Genomic DNA, 9,410 nt, shown 5'->3' on the forward strand with positions numbered 1-9,410 from the left:
TTTGAAGATTGATTTTTATATTTCTAGGAGGAATGCCATTGGGATTTTGATTGGAATTGCATTAAATCTGTACAACACACCTTTGATAGTATGGTCATTTTGACAATAGTAATTCTGCCTATCCTAGAACAAAGGAGATCTTTCCATCTTCTAAGGTTTTTTTTTTTAATTTCTTTATTTAGTTTTCTGTGGTTTTTGTTGTAGATTTCTTTCACCTCTTTTGTTAGGTTGATGTTCAAGTATTTTGTCTTTTGAGGGTATTGTAAATGGGGTAGTTTGTTTACTGTCTCTTTTATAGGGTTCATCACTGATGAATAGAAAGGCATTTGATTTATGAGTGTTGATTTTATATACTGCTACTTTGCTGAATTTATTTATTAATTCTTGAAGTTTTCTGGTAGAAATTTTTGATTGTCTAAAATTGTAGAATCATGTTGTTGGCAAACAGTGATAGTTGGGGTTCTTCTTTTCCTATTCATATCACTTTAATTTCTTTGTCCATCTAATTGCTCTGTCAAGCATTTCAATGATAATGTTAAATAGAAGTGGTGAAAGAGGGCAATCCTACCTTGTTTCAGTTTTGAAAGGGAATGTTTTCAATTTTTCTTTGTTTAGAGTGATGTTGGCCTTGGGCTTAGCATAAAGAGCATTTACAATGGTGTGATATGTTCCTATCTTCCCTAGGTGTTCTATGTTTTGAACATGAAGGGGTGCTGTATTTTGTCAAATGCTTTTTCTACATCTATTGAGATGATCATAGGATTCTTACCTTGTAGCCTATTGATGTGATGAATTACATTTATTGATTTCTGTGTGTTGAATCAAATTTGCATCCCTGTAATGAACCCCACTTGATTGTGTTACACTGTATTTTTAATGTATTCATATGTAATTTTCCAGAATTTTATTGAGAACTTTTGCATCTATGTTCATTCAGGATAATGGTCAAAGTTGTCTTTTCTTGATGTGTCTTTGTCTGGATCTGTTATCAGGGTGACACTAATCTCATAAAATAAGCTTGTAAGGGACCTTCCTGTTCTATTGCATGGAATAATTTAAGAAGTACTGATACTAATTCTTCTTTAAATGTCTTACAGAACTCAGCACATAATCCATCTGGACCTAGGCTTTTCTTGGTTGGTAGGTTTTTGACGGTGCCTTCTATTTCTTGCATGAAATTGATCTTCTTAAATTTTGTATATGCTGCTGATTCAGTTTGGGCAGATCATATGCCTCTAGAAATTTGACAGTTTTTTTTCAATTTTACTGGGGTATAAATTGCCAAAATAGTTTTTAATTGTTCTTTGTATTACAGTGTGTCTGCCTTAATAGTATCCTTTTCTTTATATATTTTAGTAATTTGCGTTTTCTCCCTCCTTTTCATTAGGGTGGCATAGGGTTTATCTGTTTATTGTTTCCTTCATTTTGAAGATTTATGTTTCTTTGTTTTTTTTTTCAGAATATCTCTATCTTGATATAATTTTTTGCTACCTGTCATTGACCTCTTGTCTCCTTGTTGGAGTGATCAATCAGTGCCCATATTTGCCCTCTTATATCATTCTTCGATTGGCAGACTATGTTAATTATGTACAGTTTCAACTCTTTTTCTGATATTTCATCTACTACTCTGTCATTGGGAACTTTTATTATAGCGTCTTGGTTTGTTTGGCACACTTTTCTTTCTTGTTTTTTTCATGTTGTCTTTGTGTCTTTCTCTCTTGCAGTGTGGTTTTGAGGTACTACAATTCCCACTCTATAATCTTTTAGTGTCCCTGCAGGTTATCAATACCTTACTTTTAAGGGGGATATCAATGTTTACAACATCCAGTACAAAAAAAAAATGTGCCAATATAAATCAAATGACAGATTTTGTCACTGTAAACAGAAATGATGTGTTTGATTATCATTTGCCAAACAGACAGTAGATTTGCATATGGGTTTGCAGTTTCTAATGCTATTCAGAGATAGACCAGAAGGTGTGGAATGAGGTGTTTATGAGGTAGGATTGAGAAGTTAGAGGTATTAGTTCATAGGAAATTTGAAAGGGGAATCAAAAGGAGTTAGCTCTTAGCATTAGGAAATTGAGAAAGAAGTGATCACATGCATCAAGATGGTGTCTATTAGCATACGCATTAGGGATATCTCTGGTGTAACCAGACCCACGGGTCCTGGTTGTTGTCCCTAGTTGAAAGCACCCATATACCTAGTTAGTGGCGGCACTAGTGTGAAACCTGGAAGTCCACTTCAGGGTACCTTGGCAGTTGCACAAGATGGAATTTGTCCCAACTAAAGATGACAGAGGCAGCAGCAGAGGTAATCCAAGATGGAGATAACTGCTTTCAGAGATGGGGCTAGGAGGGTGGGCTGTGCGATGGCACTGGGCTGCCTGTTCACGGATGAACCACTGTGGTGTGCAGTGCTGCAGCAGGCATTGCCTCCAGCCCCTATCTGTCTGTGGTTCCATGGTGGGGATTGCCACTTGGTAAGGACAGTGGCAGTGGCTGCAGATGGAGGTGCTGTGGAAGGAGCATCTCCTTGGTGTTGTGGAGCTACAGAGTGGACATCATCTCCACGTGGCAGGTTCATGCCCTCCTCCCCCAAGGCGGCATGTTGTCATGGCCCCTCCTCCTACTTCCTGAGTTCAAGATGCAGGTGCCTTAGGTCTTGCCATGCTCCTCCATCTGATGCGTCATCTTTAACAACTCACTTCTCTTATAAGGTCTCTAAAACTTCCCCTTATCTGTAATGGTAAATTTGTTACCAAAAGCTTGGTCTTTGTCCCTGATGTCATTCCAAAAACAAGGACCAAATTTTGAGTACATAAAAAAAGAAGTTTCATTTGATATTTCTCTCTGGACTCCCCTGTCCGGAGATGCCTAGTATAGACTGTATGTTGTGTCCACTGAAGGCCTTCTGTTGAAAACTCCACCTCTGATTAGAGTGTATTACAACATGGGGCCTCATAGAGGTAATCAGATTTAGAGGACTACAAGAATATGGATCCACCGGGATGGGAATTGATAAAGAAATAGAGCTCTCCATTGGACACAGGAAGACAATGGCAAGAGGATGAGTGTACCTAGCAAACCAGGAGGCAGCCCTCATGCGGTATAAGGACTGCAAATGATTGGAGTGTTCCTCATTAGCCTCCAGAACTGTGAGAAATAGTATGTTGTGTAGGGCACATGGCTCTGGGATTGTGACAGCAGCCTGAGCTGAGACACTGTATCCTCTTCACCTGTCTCGAGGCTGCATTTCCAGCATACAGCCCTGCTCTCTCTAATCCAAAGTAACTGTGCCCAGAGCCCACTGAGTCTTTCCAGAGGACTCATAACAGACCTGCATGGGAATCCTGTGTAGGGACTCTCACTGCCAGCCTTCTCTGGATCATCCATGGGAAGATGAATGATTGTGGCAGAGCTGGAGAGAAACCAGGGCAGAGTGTGTGGTGTCTAGTCATTGGGGGTGGAAGAGGACAGATCACACCCCTAGGGTGAAGACCTTAAAGATAACAGGTAACACATCTATTTGGGGCAAACATATCCATATTTGTACTTTCTTTTAGACAACTAGCTTAAATTAGTACCTAAACTGAGCCAGGGGTGGAGGAGACATGTGGTGGGAGTGGGGCTCAGATCATGTTCCCAGGCCATGCCTCCTGTAGCAATCAGCTTCCAGGTGGAAAACAAGTAGATCTTGGAGAACTGGAACATATGTGTAGGTGACTCCTTGGAAAACTATAAATTAACACATTTCTACCTCTATAGTTTTCCCTCCTCAACATAGATTTCCAGAAGGTTGAAGAAAAGGGTAGAGAGACCTACCCAAGGCACTTGGGATACCGACTGTGTCCTTCATTGTGGCTGTACTGCGACCTGTCTCATGAATTTTGGCAAATTACTACCTCTGTTCATAAGTGTCTGTTGTGATGAACACACAATCTACCCCCCCAAAAAAGTAGGAAGAAAGGTTAATTTTAAACAAATCTCTCTCTCTCTCTCTCTCTCTCTCTCTCTCTCTCTCTCTCACACACACACACACACACACACACACACACACAGACACAATTTTTTTTTCTGAGCATTAATAAAGTTTCTTGTATGTACAGAAAAAATTCATTTGACATTATCTTTGTATCCACAATGTCCACACACATCTACCACAGAGTACGTGATTAGTAAATTTGTTAGGATGGGTGAGTGACTAAATAAGCTTTAATATTCTACCTATAAAACGAAGCTCAACTGTCAGTCAACACGTATTATGAAGACAGAATACAGTATGTATAAATACTAAGCAAGGATCATACATGGACATAAATGTCACAGAAGAAAATGATTTCATTGAGATGTTTATTTCTGCATAGAAGGATAGGGGATGCGATTGGTGTACTGATTAGAAAGAGACATGATGATGTCCTCTGAGGTAACATAGATTAAAGGTAAAGTTGAGACCAAGGGGTGGATCATGAAGAGAGAAAGGTGTTTAGTTGGCAGCAATGGTCTCTTGAATCCAGTCCAGGTAGTTGCAGACCTTGGTGTAGACACCGGGTCTGCCTTTCAGAGCACAGCCCAAGCCCCAGGACACAATACCCTGGAGCTCACCATTGCAGACCAAGGGACCACCAGAGTCACCCTGGGCAAGAGGGAAAAGACAGAGCTCTTTTTCATGCCCAGAACATTTCTCCATGATCCAGGTAGGTATTTTTATCCAATCTCTGATTCCATATGATATACCTTTCTCCTCCTGAAAATGCAACCCTCAATCTCCCCTATATCCCTATTGTTCTTCCTCCTTCTGATCAGGTGCCCCTCTTCTTTCGTTAGTAGCACCATAGGGCCAAGAAATTTTGAGAACTGTACAGATCTAATGTCATGCTACTTGTCCTGTCCCTCTTACAAGGGTTGCATTCGACCCTATGCCTCCTCAGAAGGGCACCTTGGTGACCTGTTGGAACATGAGGTTTTAGGTCTCTTTTTTACCCTGCTTTACTCTACTCATCCTTACCACAGAGAGAAAACTTGTAATTAATCTCAAAGCTGCTGCTCCCCTCTCACAATCAGCCACATGGGCTCCACAGTCCTGTGCGTTTCAGAGAAGGAGAAACATGGTAGAGAAGAGAGACTGATCTGGATGAAGCAGGAGTAGGAGAAACTCACCTGGCAGGAGTCCTTTCCCCCCTCCAGGAAGCCCAGGCAGAACATGTTGTTAGTGAACCTGCCTGGGTAGGCCTTGTGGCAAGCAGTGTCAGAGAGCACAGGGGCGTCCAGACACTGCAGGAGGGAGGGATACACTTCTGTGGAATGCAAGAGTGAAAATGGAAGATTATCTACAGGATTCCCAGGTTCATGTCCATTCGTCTCCTCTCTTTCATAATATTCCCACTCTTTTCTTTCTACTTTCCAATGCTTGTAATTTCAGGGAAACTTAATTTCTAGAAGATATTCTGAAAAGTTCTAATCAGGTGTTTCTCTGACAGGAGCATCAGCAGCCAAAGATCTCAAAGACAGAGACTTCTTTCTCAAGCAGCTGTATAACTCAGGCTCTACAGAACCCTTTAGCCTCTCTGTTCTAGTTCCCTCCTCGGTATCTTGTTCTTTGCACATCTCTAATAAGCTTTCAGATAGATACCTTGATATTTTTTAGAAGGTAATTTTCCTTGGCCTTCTCCAGGATCTCAGGAAAAAAGTCTTATACATTTTAATTAATATATTCTAACATTGCATCTAGTCAAAACTATCCTCTGTCAACCTTGCCTTGAGTGAAAATTTATAACTGACCCTCAAGGTGTCTTTCACCTCCATGTTCTTAAACCTGGTGCTTGTGTTCCAGGTGACACTTACTGCCACTGCTCACAGTGTTGCCCCAGCCAGACACGAGGCACTGAGTCCCAGCAGATGGACAGGATGTGGGCAGAGAGAGAGTAGACACTCAAGAGCTGATGGTGACCGGGGATGTCAGTTTGATCAACATGATGTCGTTATTTAAGGTGTCTTTATCAAAGTTGGGGTGCTGGATGATCTTGGCTGCCTGAATTTACTGCTCATCACCCTCAAGGACGTCAATGTTGTGTTCTCCCAGACGCACCTGTATCCGGCTGGATTCAAGGATTAAGTGTTTCATGGTGTCCCACTTGAGCTTCTTCCCCTTCCCCTATCTCTCACTTATAGTAGAAGCACAAACTCCATTCTTTTCCACTATTCAGTTTCACAGGTAATGGTGCATGTAAGGTAACAGTGTATTCTACCAAACAAGGTGAAGCTTATGGAACGTTTTAGGCAAAAATTACTGCACACATAGACTCACTCCCACATCTTGTTAGATTAATAAGGCATAGGAATAGGTACCAAGGAAACAGTTGGTATCAAAAAGGGGATTGGTGACAGTTGCTATTTCTCTTCCAGTTGGGATCACTGAGCACCATAAGGAGATGATGCAAGAATCGTAGAGATAGCAGAAAATTAAAGGAGCAGGATGAATTATGCTTTTGTGTAAGGTATTGTCAGAAATAGGATGCATTTCATTAGCTATTTTCTTTTCTGGTTAAGCTGTGATGATTAGGGCTCTATACTGATCCATGTTCATTTGCCATTGCTAGGGGTACTTCATCCACCACTGTTTCTCCTCCACTTATTTTTTACCAAAGTTTGGGAAGACATCAGGAACATTTATGGGTTCTGCTCCATTTAAAAATCTCTCAATACATTTTACAATTCTTGAATGAATAGTTAGTCTCTTAGGATTTGAATACTTTACTTATTAAGCATAATTCCAGTATATACTGTTTGTGTTTTTGCCCCGGTGAGAGGATAAAATGGTCTTAGAATTCAGGAACGTGAATGTAGGTCACTTACTGCTTGTAGCAGTGAGCTGCAGACAGCACCCACTGGTCACTGATGAGGGAGCCTCCACAAAAATGGTAGCCAGCGTTCAGTGACACCTGGTAGGGCAGGGAGTTCTTTGCACAGGTGTAGCCTCCAACGATCTTGTCATCATCATTAGTGGGGAGAGCAACTGACAGAGAATTGGGAAACTTCCATTAAACAAATTCATTTTGCATTCCCGACTCCACCCTGAAAATTTTGCAGAAGAACCAGGAAAGAGATGAAAATGTTCTCTTGTTTCATAGAATCAGAAAATGGTAGTTTATGGCATTTTTTTGAAAAGGTATTATTCATCACTTTAACCTGAACCCCTCTTTATCCCTGTGAATAAGCATCTAATTTTTAAATTGTTTAAAATGTTCTATGTTGTGTTTTTACACGTGCACCTTATGTGTCATGCAGAGAGAATCAGGCACCCACACACCCATGAACTCAACAAAAACAGAAGCTCTTTACACAATGAATGGCTGGCCACCACTAGCAAGGTTTTAAAGAGTCATTTTATACAGTACATTGCTCTGTAGCTATACAAGCCCGCCAGACATTTTGGAGTCCTCTGACTGGTGTGTGTTTGTGGTGACTATTGGAGTGTTGTTCTGTACAGCAGTCTCCATCAGATTTTGTATTATTCTTTCCTTGAATGAAGTGTGAGTTTTGTACTTTTATTCTCTTTATTTCTCTCCTCAATCCTAGCCTAAAATTCTCACTGTCATGATGAGATTTTAGGATTATAGGATTTTTCTCCTCAACCTTTCCATAGATCCCAATTATCTCTCAAATTATCTCCAATGATCTCTCAAATGTCTGTCAATGCATTCATCATTGTGAAGTATGGTCCCCTGATTTGACAAGATTTTCTACTGCTCTAGAATTCTGTGACTTTATTACATAACTTCTTTTATTTCCAATATTTGGACATATATTTAATAAAGAAGTGTCCAGGCATGTGTTTAAATGTATTAAATTTATAGCTGTCCAATTTTGGAATCAGCAGCATTAAGTTGTAGTAGTATCTAAATAGAAATTCACATTTGTCTATTTTCCTTCATGAGTGAATGATGATTGATTTTATTCCAGAAAATTTTCATTAGAAAAGTTGTCACAGAAAAAACAAGAGGAGTGGGAGGAAAATAGTATGACTCCTTGGGTAAATAACCATCCCTTTGATATTCAGGAGTCTCAGGTTTTCATGTTCACAGCCCATGGAGAAGCACAGAGGAGTCTCAGTTATAAATTCCAAATTCTTACAGATGTCAAGACAACACTTATTTCCTGTGGACTATCCTCTCCTTTACTTTCCTCCTTCATAGAATTCACCTGGAAGTTCAGGACAAGTTGGGCTTTTCTAGGTCTTCTGCTCTGAATGTCCCATGTCACCATGACCTTCCTTGGATTAGTGAGCGCTAATCATCTCTAACCCTGTAGCTTCAACATTTTAAGCTTCTTGGGTACAGAGCCTATATCTAACATCTGTGGTTGTTTCCCTCAGCCCAGCATGCAGATTTACATAGAGGATAGACATCTGCTGATTGGATCATTAGAAAGACTCACCCGCAGCTCCCAGGAAAGCACGGAAGATGAAGGTCTTCATGGTTGCTCACTGGATCAGGATTGGGAATGAGACAAAGGCTTTCCACTGGAGGTATTTATTTATTTATTTATTTATTTTTCTCTGTTCATGCAGAATTTTTTTTTTATTGGTTGTCCACAACATTACAAAACTCTTGACATATCATATTTCATATATTAGATTGAAGTGGGTTATGAACTCCCAATTTTACCCCAAATGCAGATTGCAGAATCACGTCGGTTACACATGCACATTTTTACATACTGCCCTATTAGTAACTGTTGTATTCTGCTACCTTTCCTATCCCCTACTATCCCCCCTCCCCTCCCCTCCCATCTTCTCTCTCTACCCCATCTACTGTAATTCATTTCTCTCCTTATTTATTTTCCCATTCCCCTCACAACCTCTTATATGTAATTTTGTATAGCAATGAGGGTCTCCCTTCATTTCCATGCAATTTCCCTTTTCTCTCCCTTTCCCTCCCATCTCATGACTCTGTTTAATGTTAATCTTTTCTTCCTGCTCTTCCTCCCTGCTCTGTTCATAGTTGCTCTCATTATATCAAAGAAGACATTTGGTATTTGTTTTTTAGGGATTGGCTAGCTTCACTAAGCATAATCTGCTCTAGTGCCATCCATTTCCCTGCAAATTCCATGATTTTGTCATTTTTTAATGCTGTGTAATACTCCATGGTGTATAAATGCCACATTTTTTAATCCATTCATCTATTGAAGGGCATCTGGGTTGGTTCCGCAGTCTAGCTATTGTGAATTGTGCTGCTATGAACATCGATGTGGCAGTATCCCTGTAGTGTGCTCTTTTAAGGTCTTCAGGGAATAGTCCGAGAAGGGCAATAGCTGGGTCAAATGGTGGTTCCATTCCCAGCTTTCCCAGGAATCTCCATACTGCTTTCCAAATTGGCCACACCAATTTGCAGTCCCACCAGCAATGTACAA

The 9,410-nt window shown here is 40.4% G+C and overlaps 1 pseudogene across 1 annotated transcript; it reads right to left on the reverse strand.

Moving 5' to 3' along the window:
• Positions 1–4,485: 4,485 nt before the first annotated feature.
• Positions 4,486–8,475, reverse strand: LOC308645853 (cationic trypsin-3-like; annotated as a pseudogene). Its single transcript has 5 exons — positions 8,436–8,475; positions 6,855–7,014; positions 5,844–6,097; positions 5,160–5,296; positions 4,486–4,635 (listed from the first exon to the last, which is right to left on the reverse strand). The product of its transcript is annotated as a cationic trypsin-3-like (transcript).
• Between the last annotated feature and the right edge of the window lie 935 nt (positions 8,476–9,410).

The sequence above is a fragment of the Spermophilus citellus genome (genome assembly GCF_964194105.1).
Source record: "Spermophilus citellus genome assembly, chromosome: 3".
Classification (NCBI taxonomy): domain Eukaryota; kingdom Metazoa; phylum Chordata; class Mammalia; order Rodentia; family Sciuridae; genus Spermophilus; species Spermophilus citellus.